This window comes from Misgurnus anguillicaudatus, chromosome 3, assembly GCF_027580225.2.
Source record: "Misgurnus anguillicaudatus chromosome 3, ASM2758022v2, whole genome shotgun sequence".
NCBI lineage: Eukaryota > Metazoa > Chordata > Actinopteri > Cypriniformes > Cobitidae > Misgurnus > Misgurnus anguillicaudatus.
Window position 1 is genome coordinate 33,773,091 of NC_073339.2, and position 12,798 is coordinate 33,785,888.

General features: G+C 35.8%; 2 long non-coding RNA genes across 4 annotated transcripts; both read right to left on the reverse strand.

Moving 5' to 3' along the window:
* Window positions 1-591: 591 nt before the first annotated feature.
* On the reverse strand, window positions 592-7,095 carry LOC129444751 (uncharacterized). 3 transcript variants are annotated; one of them, XR_008644595.2, is made up of 6 exons: window positions 6,874-7,095; window positions 6,696-6,775; window positions 6,133-6,244; window positions 4,456-4,982; window positions 1,520-1,651; window positions 592-1,425 (listed from the first exon to the last, which is right to left on the reverse strand). It is a non-coding gene; the product is annotated as an uncharacterized lncRNA (long non-coding RNA). The 3 variants fall into 3 exon arrangements; XR_008644596.2 differs by having other exon boundaries at window positions 6,995-7,058; XR_008644594.2 differs by having other exon boundaries at window positions 6,696-7,094.
* A 2,528-nt stretch (window positions 7,096-9,623) lies between these two features.
* On the reverse strand, window positions 9,624-11,503 carry LOC141362809 (uncharacterized). The gene is made up of 2 exons (XR_012368393.1): window positions 10,965-11,503; window positions 9,624-10,335 (listed from the first exon to the last, which is right to left on the reverse strand). It is a non-coding gene; the product is annotated as an uncharacterized lncRNA (long non-coding RNA).
* Between the last annotated feature and the right edge of the window lie 1,295 nt (window positions 11,504-12,798).

Genomic DNA, 12,798 nt, shown 5'->3' on the forward strand with positions numbered 1-12,798 from the left:
AGAGTACTCCCCCGTCTTTAATTGGGATTTAAATGATAGATGAGAGTAAGGTGATGAGGTGAAGGAGGGATGCTGCAAAAATCTGTCACGGGACTGAGGTGAGGGACTGCTATTTATAGGCACCTCTTCGCGCTGATTGGTTGGATCAAATGACCATGCTCCTCCCGAACTTAGTTAAATAAACTTCATTTAAACCTATATTTGACTTTAAGTTTCCTTTTTCTTCAAATCTGTTTAGTATGTTTAAAATTGTATATTTTGTTATATTTTCTTTTTGCTGTCAACAGACTTTGTGCACTTGATTTAGTTCCTGTTGTTGACACACACTGTACAAAATAAAGGTCCCTAAAAGTGTTCTTGAAAACAGCCTTCAGCTTTTGAGAAGTTTAAAAAATGATTCACCCTAATGATAAACAGCACACAGAACCAAACCCAATACTGTATAGTGTCTAACCTCATTTTAAACAATGCAAATATTTGTATTTTCCAAAAAAGATCAACTTAGCTCAAATTGCTAGCAATAAATTCTTCTTCACTGGTTAACTAAAGATTAAGTTCATACATTAAATTCAGTCAGAGAGATCTTTAAGGGATAGTTCACCCCAAAAAATGCATTTGTCATGGTTTATTCACTCTCATGTTGTTACAAACATATACATTTCTTTGTTCTGATTAACACAAAGGAAGATATTTTGCAAAAAATTTTAACCAAACCGATCAGAGGCCTCATTGACTTCCACAGTAAACTTTAATCCTACTATGAAAGTCAATATGGAAATTAAAGACAGCACTCATATAGGTATATAAACAAATAAAAGAAAAACATTTTCACATTTGTACATTTTCTAATATGTGATAATACATTAAAAACAAATGTTAATTTAATACATTCTCACCCACAGTCTAGCAGCAATAAAAACACGAAAACTGCACTAAAATATTAAAAATACATTAAAAATAAAATAATTTAAATCTGATTTGATTTAACACTGAATTCAAAGCTCCAGCATCTTCACAAATGGCCTTTGCAAAACCCCACCGTCAGAAAGGAAGATATACAAAAGCTGTCACTGGGACGATATACCCTTTTAAAAATGTAACAATAAGTGCAGTTCGGTACAAATGTGTATTATTTGGTAACACTATATTTATCTTTGAGGTAGTAATACACACCCTTTAAGCACAAAGGTATAGTTTTTGAAAGGGTACTGCCCCAGTTACAGCTTTTGTAACTTTTTCGGAGAGTGCCTGACGTCACACTCTTGGCCTGCTCAAGTATGCTGACAATCCCACAATCCTCTGGTCAACTGCACTCAGATGTATGTCAGTATGTTCATGGTAGGTCTGTAATGAGTTTGCTGCCGGGTTGTTTTTTCTTAGATTTTTTCTTCCGATGTGTAATCCTCTGCTCTGTCTGAATATCATCTAGGACACATACACAATCATTGCAAATATTTGCCTTTTTAAATTATATGACTGTTTTGGTGCTTGGGTGTGTGCTTAAAGAAAATTTGTTTACCTTGATCATTTCTATGATGTCTGTAGATAGCACCCAAGGCAAATAAGCACATGACAGTGAAAGCAATGACGATGAAAACCAACTCCAATCCTGAAAACGGCAGATCCATAACAAACACACACTCTTACACACCTACAGAGAGAGAGAAAGAGAGAGAGAGAGAGAGAGAGAGAGAGAGAGAGAGAGAGAGAGAGAGAGAGAGATACTTTCAGGTGTGATATATAACTTAATAATACAGCATTAAACAGTTCATCATGTCTTTCATCTCTACAATTTAATGGTTACTACTAGAAAGTGTACAAAAAGGGGGAATAAAAGACACTACACTTTCAGAAATAAAGATACACAAGTTGTCACTGGGACAGTACCCTTTCAAAAGGGAACACTTTTGTACCCAAAGAGTGCATATGATAAAAGCATTTCTGATAAAAGAGACGCTCACGTTCACAAAATACACGCTAGACCCCCCTAACAGTAAACTCTGATTACACATGAGATTACACGAGTATCTGGCAAACGTGAGCGTCTCTTTTATCATAAACCCTTTAGACGCGTCTGCAGCAGGCACTTATTTTGACATGACACGTGATGCACATAGGTTCACTAGATGTGCCAAACACATATTTTGAAATTACGAACCACACACATGTTGTGACGAACTTCGCCTCATGCACCCGCGAAAAAGAAGTCACCGGCCGCCACTGCATATCAGGACCTTTTTTAAAGGGTACTGCCCCAGTAATAGCTTTTGTAGGCCTACCTTTGTTTTTCACAGTGTATTATAAAGAAATTCTAAATATTGTAATGTAAGACTGCTGTAAAATGCGACAATAAACTAACTGTAAGTTACATTACCATAATGTATGCTAAATACTACATCACAGATATTAAATAGATTAATAGATCAATGCATGTACAGTACTACTGTTGTGGTGCTTTAATGGTCGAAAATGGTCCCAAGCTGTCACTGGGGTACCTTATAAAAAGGTCCTAATATGTACCATTTAGGTAGCCTGGCTAACACCAGACCAGTCTCATAGAGAATGAGAGATGGTCTGGGAACCACATGTTAATTTTCTCGTATTTGAGGCGTGGTTTACAAATGCCCAGAGTCGTTTATTGGGTGCTACGAATGTCTATCAAATGCGTCTGTATGTAGCTCATAGCCTTTCGATGTGTCGCATAGACGTCGTCAGCGTCTTGCTGCCCCCTCCCCGTTCTGTGATTGGTTCCCTATGCTGTTTATTGGGTGCTACGAATGTCTATCAAATGCAACTTCGTAGCTCATAGCCAATCGGTGTTTCGCATAGACGACTTCATCGTCTTGCTGCCCCCTCCCTGTTCGGTGATTGGTTCCCTATTTCAGGGGCGAACTAGGTCCATAGTTTCCATGCTAGACTTGCAGCGTGAAAAATTTGCGCACAAGACAGCATGGGGAAACCCAGGTTACCATTTAGGTACAGATAGGTATACATTTGGTACCAATATGTACCTTTGAGGTACAATTAAGCACTCTTTGGTACCTCTGAGGTACCTATAGGTGCAAAGTTTCCCAGTGACAGCTAGGGATTACTTTTTATGATATTTTTCTTACGCTGCATCCTGTGATGTTTAAATAAATGTAAAGTATGAATTACCTTAGCATAATGGTATCTCTTTTATTTACAAATAAACACACCCTTTTATAGCACAATATCTTTAAATAAAAGCACCACTCACCTTTGAATTTACAGTAATAACGTAAAATACCATCCACAAAAATCTCACATTGACATTAAACTTTGTTTAATATAAGTTATGCATACACTATACAAATTATGTCAAATAACATATTTTTGTGTTACTTTAACTTAACAAATTAGGTTAAACAATTTCAACCTATGTCAAAATGAAAAAAAGTAGATTGAATTGACCAAGTTGTTTTATCTTCATGCTGCATTTTATTTTTACAGTGATTTTTATGCTGTTACATTTATTTAGTTTATGCCATTATTTCACCATCAGCTGTTAGTTTGATGAGGTTTTATCACACTGTGCACAATCTATACACTGTAAAAAATAAAAGTTGGATCAACTTATACTTCACTTAGTAACACCTATAACATTTTCAAACTTTAAGTTGAAAAAACTTTTTTTAGGCACTATTTTAAGCATTACCAATTGAAGTAATTTTTAAGTTGATCCAACTTTTACTTTTCACAGTCTACTCAAACGTTGCCTTTTGTCATCCAGAGCCCAATCTGATTTACTTCCATTTTTATTTTTACTTTAATATACCATTATTATTGTGGTATTATATAAAAAATGAATAGATGCTCATCTGCTGAAAAACCAGAAGGGACACATGCACAAAAGTCTGACTGCACAAATCATATCCATTATCAAGCTATACTGTACACAGGATCAATAAACTTGTGAGCCGGAGATGTGGGTGTGCTGTATGAATGTGTAACTGGATAGGCTGAAGGGATTGTTTATTCTGTCAACATTTACTCTGATGTTCTCCCAAATTCATATCTACTGACAGGCTCAATCTATTTACATTCACTTTTATAAATGTATAGCTAGAATACATAAAAGCATTTAAGGGTATTGATGTACTAAAGAGCAGTGCCAACATTCTTGTCAAACTTTTCAGAATTCATTTTTGGCCGTGTTATCCCTCATTGTAATAACACAATAAATAGTTGCTTTTGTAGTGAAGTCATGCAGTATAAAAGCAAAATTACAAGATAATCACAACCTTGGGATATATAATTAACCTAAATTACAGTGTTCAACAACTTTTATGGCATAGTATTGTCAATATAGTGCACATTTATGTATATTTTTACAGCATAATATGAAAATACATTATTCTACTGTCAACAATCACATTTATAGAGATTTAAAACGTAACACATAGAGAGGTTAAATATTGAAGTAAATATAAATACCTTCTTTCGCTTTCCCTCACAGGATTGAACTTATTCCATTTATACCACACACAGCGTATGAAACATGCTTGAGTTTTAAAGCCTTGCGTTTTACGAGCTTTCTCACACACAGCAATCAAGGTCCAGTTCTTCCCACTTCCTTACAGCTGTTATAAACCACGTCAACGCGTTCAAACATACTTTTCATACTTTTGCACCCAACACATACATGCCGTCTTTATTGTTCACCCGAGTTTGCAGCTGGATTCAATCCAGGTGATCAGTTTCAATCGAACTTTAAGCAGCTGCGTGCAGGTCAGGTGTGTTGACTGTTCCCAGAACAGTGTTACAGAGTTGAGTGTGTCCACGATGATATGCAACGCCAAGTCTTCAGTCTTTAGAGGTCCATTGATTAATAGATTGATGACACACACAAAACATAACTGATCCCAGAACAGTCTTCTTTACAAATCTGGTTCCATTGAATGCAGACACGAGTCAGATGATGATGAGTAGCTCTTCAAGTCTTTCTTTGCTATCTTCGTTGTCTTTTCGAGAAAATAAGGAAAGAACAAACCAAGGCTACGTCACAGTTTAAACAAGTTAAACTAGTTAGGTTAAATTACTGCAGATTGGGTTAGGCTTATGTAAATATGTGAAATGTGCTGAGTAGTTGAGGAATGACGATGAAGAATTTTCATCCAATACATGTAATTCCTAAGTTTAACCCTAACCACATTAATAAAGTGAAAAGTTGGATCTAAAAAATATACTTCAATTGGTAACACTTAAAAAACTTAAGCATTTTAACCTAAATTTTCACCCAAAGGGACACTCCACTCTCTTGAAAACATGCTCATTTTCCAGCTCACCTAGAGTTAAACATTTTATTTTTACTGTTTTGGAATCCATTCAGCCAATCTATGGGTCTGGCGCTAGCCCTTTTAGCATAGCTTAGCACAATCCATTGAATCTGATTGGACAATTGGAATCACGCAAAAAAATAATCAAAGTGTTTCAATATTTTCCTATTTAAAACTTGATTCTTCTGTAGTTACATCGTGTACTAAGACTGACTGAAAATTTTATAGTTGTGATTTTCTAGGCAGATGTGGTTAGGAACTATACTCTCATTATGGTGTAATAATCAACGACTTTGCTATCGTACCATGGCTGCAGGAGGCGCAATAATATTACGCAAAGTCCTTGATTATTACACCTGAATGAGAGTATAGCTCCCAGCCATATCTGCCCAGAAAATCGCAACTTTTAATTTTCCGTCGGTCTTAGCACACGATGCAACCACAGAAGAGTCAAGCTCCAAACAGGAAAGATATCCAACCTCTTTGGTCATTTTTTTTGCGCGACGCCAATGGTCCAACCAGACCCAATGGACTATGCCAAGCCATGCCAAAAGTGATACCGCCACACCCGGAGATCGGCCGAATGGATTCCAAAACGGCAAAAATTAAATATTTAACTCTAGGGGAGCTGGAAAAGCACACCCTCAAAAAATGTTAGTGTCCCTTTAAATTGAGAAAATGTAAGTTAAAACAACTTATTATATCTGACTTTCGCTTTTTCATGTACAGTGTACATGTACACTATTTGTGCTGAAAACATGAATGATGCATCAATTGAGAGATCCTTGTTTTTGTAAAACTGTAACATTTAGGTGTCGCTTATACTGTAGCCTACCTGTAGTTTGAATGCACTTTTCTTGTATTAGGCCATACAGGGTAACAACACTGAATATTAAAAGAGAAAAGACAACCGTGCACCATTCCATCTCAGTGAAGGGAGAGGCCATCTGCTTGAGATGAAGAAAGAAACACAAATACATTGCAAAATCAAAGCTGTCACAGCTGACATTTCACACACCCTGCAGCATAAACAATATAGTATTATAATCATTTATGAACTTGGCAAATGCTTTTGTCCAGAGCTAACTACAGTACTCAAGATTTAAATTTTTTAACAGCAGGTGTGTTCATAGGGAATCCAACCCATGACCTTGGCTTTGTAGCACCATGCACTTGAGCTACAAGAAAGTTGAATGTAGTTATGCTGACAAAATAACAACACTAACATCATCCTAATTTATTCATCAACCTAGCTGTAAATTAGCAACACACAAACAACACAATAATTCAAAACTCCTAAAGATTAAAAAAATCATAAAAACACCTAAAATAAGCACATGACTATTTACTTTAAGTATGTAAACGTATGAATTTCTTATTAAAAGAGAAAATACTCACGTGTATTAGCGCACATCCAGGCATTCACTTTAATGATCATTGACGATGCGCATTATGTCTATTAGGCTCTGCGTGTGCACCTGTTTGTACACAGACAGACAGAACTGTAATACAATAAGGGGGTAACCATAACGGGTGGCTCAAATTGCTCGGTGATATTAACTAATGATGGTTCTACCTTGGATACCAGGTACACATACAAAGACAGACGCACACAAGAGGTCTGACCCAGTCACGATCATGCAAATCCCAGGTGGAGTCTCCCTCGCTACAAAATGTTTACATACACTTTGACTCACCGTGGATTTGAATATATCCAATGTTTCAGTCTGTCATCATGTAATTGCTTTTACAAAAATTTACTGATTATGTCAGGAAAAGTTTCAACTAGAAACTTAATGTAGCCTACACCCCAACCTCACTAAAATATGCGGTACACGTGTCATGTGACATCCGTCATTTCAACTTTTGTGTACCCACTAGTGAAATGCGCTGCTTTGTTCGGTATGCAGAATGATCTGTGATGGGCTAAGTTTTCATGTTTGTATTTTCCAAATGCAAATTCTGAGTCCACCTCAGCTTAAAAAAATAACATCTGAAGAAAACCCTTCTGTTCTAGCTTCAACTCTGTGTATTATTTTGTGTGTTATTCAGCGTCTTTTAAATTAATGAATGTGAATGAATCTGTGTGTAATGTAATATTAAAACTTTATTTTGTTACAAAATCCACATAATAATGCGAACACACTCCTCTCAGGCAGCGAGGAATTGAACTGCGCATGTGCAAAAATCAAGTTTTGTCAGTTGTCATAACATTTGCATGTTTTAGTGTCCTGATTTGATCACGCAGTACTGTGCAAAAGTCTTCAGCAGTTTTGTTGTTTTAGTAAAGTTATTTTTCACTCTTTTTTAAGATTTTAAGAAACAAAAAATACAGTAAATATGCACACAAACAAAAAAACTAAACAATTTTCAGAACTAAATGTCGTCTTCAGGCATCAGTCAGTATTAAGTGTAATCTTTCTTGGCATGAAACACATCTTGAGCTTTTTTGGGGAGACTGAAGTCTTGAAGTCATTCCATTAGAATTAGAAATTAGGATTTAATTTTATTTAGGTATAAGAGATCCTGCAGCTGCCTATACTTGTTTACCCTACTTGACACATCAGCATATACTTTTATACTGTTTATAATACTTCATACACATTTCATGTATGTTTTGGTTGTATGCTAATAAAGAAACTGAGAAATAATTATATATGATCACTATACAATTGCAAAACAAAACAAATCTTATCAAGCTATAACCAGTTATAACATTATAAGCTAAACAATAACCCATTTGAATGTTGGTTTACATACAAATGTGGGAAACATTTGAAGAGCTCAGATGCAAAATACTGGTTTGTTGGCAGAATCACTTAAATGGTTAAAGTAAATGGATCAAAAAAAAATGATTGATTCAGTCTAGTGTGGAAGATCCCTGGAATTTCAGCCCAAAAACTGCAAAAAACTGTCACGGGACAGAGGTGAGGGACGGCTATGGACCTCTTAGCGCTGATTGGTTGGATTACATGATCATGCTTATTTAATAATCACCAGGTTAAAAATGCAGGAAAGGTGAATTGGATATGTCAAATTGTCCTTCCCTCAGTGTGTGTGTATAGATCAACCTTTGTATAGTTCTTGGACTGTGGAAGGAAGGGGTGGCCACTGTGCTGCCCCAAACATCTTTATTAAAGGATAACAACACCGTTTTCAATATTTTACTATGTTCTTACCTCAACTTAGACGAATGAATACATCCCTATCTTTTTTCAATGCGTGCACTTAATCTTTGTACAGTGCGTTGTGAATGTGTTAGCATTTAGCCTAGCCCCATTCATATGGCTCCAAACAGGGTTAAATTTAAAAGCCACCAAACACTTCCATGTTTTTCCTATTTAAAGACTGTTACATGAGTAAGGTATGGTGGTTCGAAATAAAATTTGGCAATTTTTTTAACCGAATAAAAAAATGAGAACTATATTGTATGGCGGAAGAGCACTTAGTTTGCAGCACTTCAAACTCTGCGCAGTACTTTGAAAGCAGGGATGACGCATATTATATGCTTTAGGCTGTTTAAGATCTAGGAACGGCGATATAATGTAGTCCAATGCCGTTTTAGCAGTGCATTAACAGGCGTCATACCGAAATTGGTTCTACCGTTATCGGCAGCACATATCGTTATCGATTTACCGTCCACCCCTAGTTCTTACTTCAACTTAAATTAATACATACCTATCTTTATTCAATGCGTGCACTTCATCCCTGCACAGCTAGCCGTGAATGTGTTAGCATTCAGCCCAGCCCTATTCATTCTTTAGGATCGAAACAGGGATGAATTTAGAAGCCACCATATACTTCCATGTTTTCCCTATTTAAAGACTGTTACATGAGTAGTTACACAAGTAAGTTCATCCTTGTTTGGATCCCAAGGAATGAATGGGGCTATTCTAAATGCTAACACATTCACAACACGCTGTGCAAAGATTAAGTGCACGGATTGAAAAAAGATAGGTATGTATTAATTTGTTTAAGTTGAGGTAAGAACATAGTAAAATATTGATAACTGTGGTGTTTTACTTTAAGCATTTTCACTTTTTATATTAAATACAGTAGAAACAACATAAATTGTAGTCTTTAGTAACTTTATTTATCAGTAAATAAATCTGTCAATAAATCTATTGTGCAAACACTTATAATTTTAACATATAATATAACAATACCGACTGGCAAGGTGTTAAATGACTTCAATTTTCCTATGGCCCTTTCCACATGGATTCTCACATGTGATTTTTTTTCTAGTGTGTCACCTCAAATCCTATCAATTGTTTTATTGGTACATAAAGACGAATACATTTGTTGGCAAAATAATTAGGAAAATGAAAGCCTCAATCAGCTATTAAATGGTGAAAAAAGGTCAATCAAACAGGAATGTTTTGTTATAACCTTTTTGCTAACATGACCACCCAAGACTTTTGATATAAATGTAAATGCTCCCGTTGGGACTGATTCCAACAAGGAACTTCACACTATTATATTGTAACCTGTAGTCTTGAAGAGGGTGGGGAGATTTATTTTGATGTCTTTTTTGGACGGCCACTGGACAGTTCCACAATTCACTCAGAAGTGAAAAGCTAGATCTTAATTTATTTAAGTCTAGAAGAAGCTTCACCAGGACCACAAGAAACTGCTCGTGAATGGCAAGGATGGTCGATGATGCTTTCCACTTTGTCGTCAGGTAAGGGACGAGGTTGAAAAACACAGAAGCAATTCGGACACACTGCCCAACATACAATCTTGTAGTCATTTTCTTGAGATTTCAGTGTCTTCTCCAGTACAGCCACTTTTCTTTTTAATTCAGTGTTTTCTTTTTGTAGCCGGTCAATGTCTGCCATTGAAAGATCTGCAGCCGTGCATTGTTTATTAGGATCAGTATGAGAGACCTCTAAAGAAGGTGAATCATTGGACTTAACCACAGATTTTTTCTTCTGTCTCATCTGCTTTTGCTCCAGCTTCTGTGAACCATCAGCGGTGGTTTTGTGCGCGAATATTGATGGAACATAATCTGGATTCCATGGATCCGCTGATGGTGCTCCTAAAATAAAACAATGACAGAAAGAGTATTGCACTTTGCTGAGCATCATACATCATACTTTGCCTAATCCACTTTTCTGGTTAAACATGCACATTTTTGTGTAAACTTTTATTCTTTATATGATCTTGCATGAAAATTATTACTTTAAAAATATCAGTAGCCTACTAGTGATCAAAAAAAAATAATAAAAATAGATAAGTTACATTTATTTGGAGCACTTATCACAATGCACATGCTTCAAAGCAGCTTTAAAGATAAAATATATCAATGACTGATAATGCAGTAAAATCCGTCAGAGAAAATGTAGTAAAGTCCTTATTTAGTAGTAAGATTTAAAGCTTCATCAGAAAAGCAATGCATTAAATTATTGTATTAGTTATGTGACATGTGCCTATGGAGCAAGCCAAAGGCGCACTGTAGGTTATTAGATTAGGTTTGGTAGTAATCGGGTATCATTGCTCTAGTTCAAAATCATAGCTAAAGCGTAATAACTACTAACCGAGCTTACCTTACTGTGTAAAAATGTCAGCTAACGTTACGCGTGTGTAGCCATTAATGTAGCGAATTCACACCTATTTAAAGCTCGTTACTGGTCAGCTAGATTTATCTGTCACTTATCATGAGTTTACCTGTAATGAAGTGATTGCTACAGAGCCTTAGATTCTTGCGTGTCTGCAAACCCTCTCCGTCTCTTTGCACCGCGGTGAGCCATGCTCGACGTCTGTCTTCGTCTTTAGGATACCGATACATTTTGATTTTCGATAAGGTATTTGTTCCAGATGTCAAGTTGCATCCTAGAGCACTACAAGTCGATCCCAACTTCTTTCTACTCATTATCTTAATTCGAACCTTTTTTGTAGTGGGCGCCATATTGTAAGCCACTAACCAGACCAAAAACAAACACAAACCGGAAGTTAACTTCGGGACAGGCGCGCAACCGTAGCAACGCGCACGTTCGTAAACACCGCCCACGGTGAACACTGATATGACAGCGGCAGTGACTGCAGCCTGCGGATATCGCATGCGGAGGCTGCATACGTCATCAAACCTGGTTTATTTAAATTAACTGAGCATTACATTCGCAAGTCATAAGCATATTGCAACAATTTACGATTAATTAAGAATTATAGTCAACGTTATAATTGTTAATATTTTAAAATAAAACAGTCTTGATGACGTATGCAGCCTAGAACTGCGCCCTCCGGAGGCTGCAGCCTTCGGATTGAGAAACTGCCAGCATTAAAATCCACGCTGAAAGTCTCGCTATAGTTTGGGTTTTAGTTACTTGGAATGAAGAATCTAGTGCTAATTAATAAGTGTGGTGTAAAAGTACGTCGTTTTTTATTTGGCAAAAATTAAATTAAATAAAAGTGTATTTTTCACTCTACTACATTTTATAAATACAAGTTGTTTTCCCCCTAATACTTAGGTACTTTAAAAATGTAGTATTTTCTTTATATTATTTTTTAAATATTATATTATATTAATACTCAAGTAAAACGTTGAGTTAATTTTCACTCATTAAAAAGCAACTATATTAGGTTTTTAATGAAATAAGGTATTATATGAAATTTAATGTGAAATGTAGAAGTCAGGACATTTAAAAGTATGATATATGCTTTAGATTTAGAATGCAGTAGAGTAAAAGAAAACACTCTCATAAAGTACAAACACTTGAAAACATTCCTGAAATGACTGAATAAAAAAAAGGTTTATTTAAAGAAAAGGGTTTTATTTTATTTAAAGCAAATTCTCTCACACACACGCATGCACACGCAGTATTTTTATTGTTAGTCTGTTTTCTTCAGGTCTGAGAAAAGGTCTTTTTCCAATTCTGTTTTAAACTAAGATTTTTTTTTTCAAATAAAATGCAACCAATTTCATATTAGTAGTGCTATTATTCTTGATAGACCACCCAACGTCTAAACTAATAATTTGATCCATATTGCGAACAAAACTGGAAAACACTATATGTGCAATTCAATTCAGTTTATATAACGCTTATTTAGTTTTTATAACACTTTTAACAATTGTTTGTCGTACCAGAGCAGCTTCACGTGAAATAGAAACAACACAGAAAAGCAAAGAACAACAAAGCATGGCAGTTTAAAATATAACATGGAGTATTTGAACTTACATACTCATTTCTTATAAAATAATGTAATACTCCAGGCTATATTATGAATATATTCTAGGATTGATAAGAGTCCTAACCTTAAAGGTGCAGTGTGTAAATTTTAGCGGCATCTAGTGGTGAAGTGCTGGTGAATTGCAACCAATGGCTCAGTCTGCTGCTACCCCTCGTTTTTTTTAATCACATAGAGAGGCTACGGTAGCCGCCACTGGACAAACATGTCATCAGAGACAACTTAGTAAAAAACAGTTTGTCCATTAAGGGTTTCTGTAGAAGGGACCCTCGGTATATGTAGATAAAATGTCTCATTCTAAGAATAAACACATAAC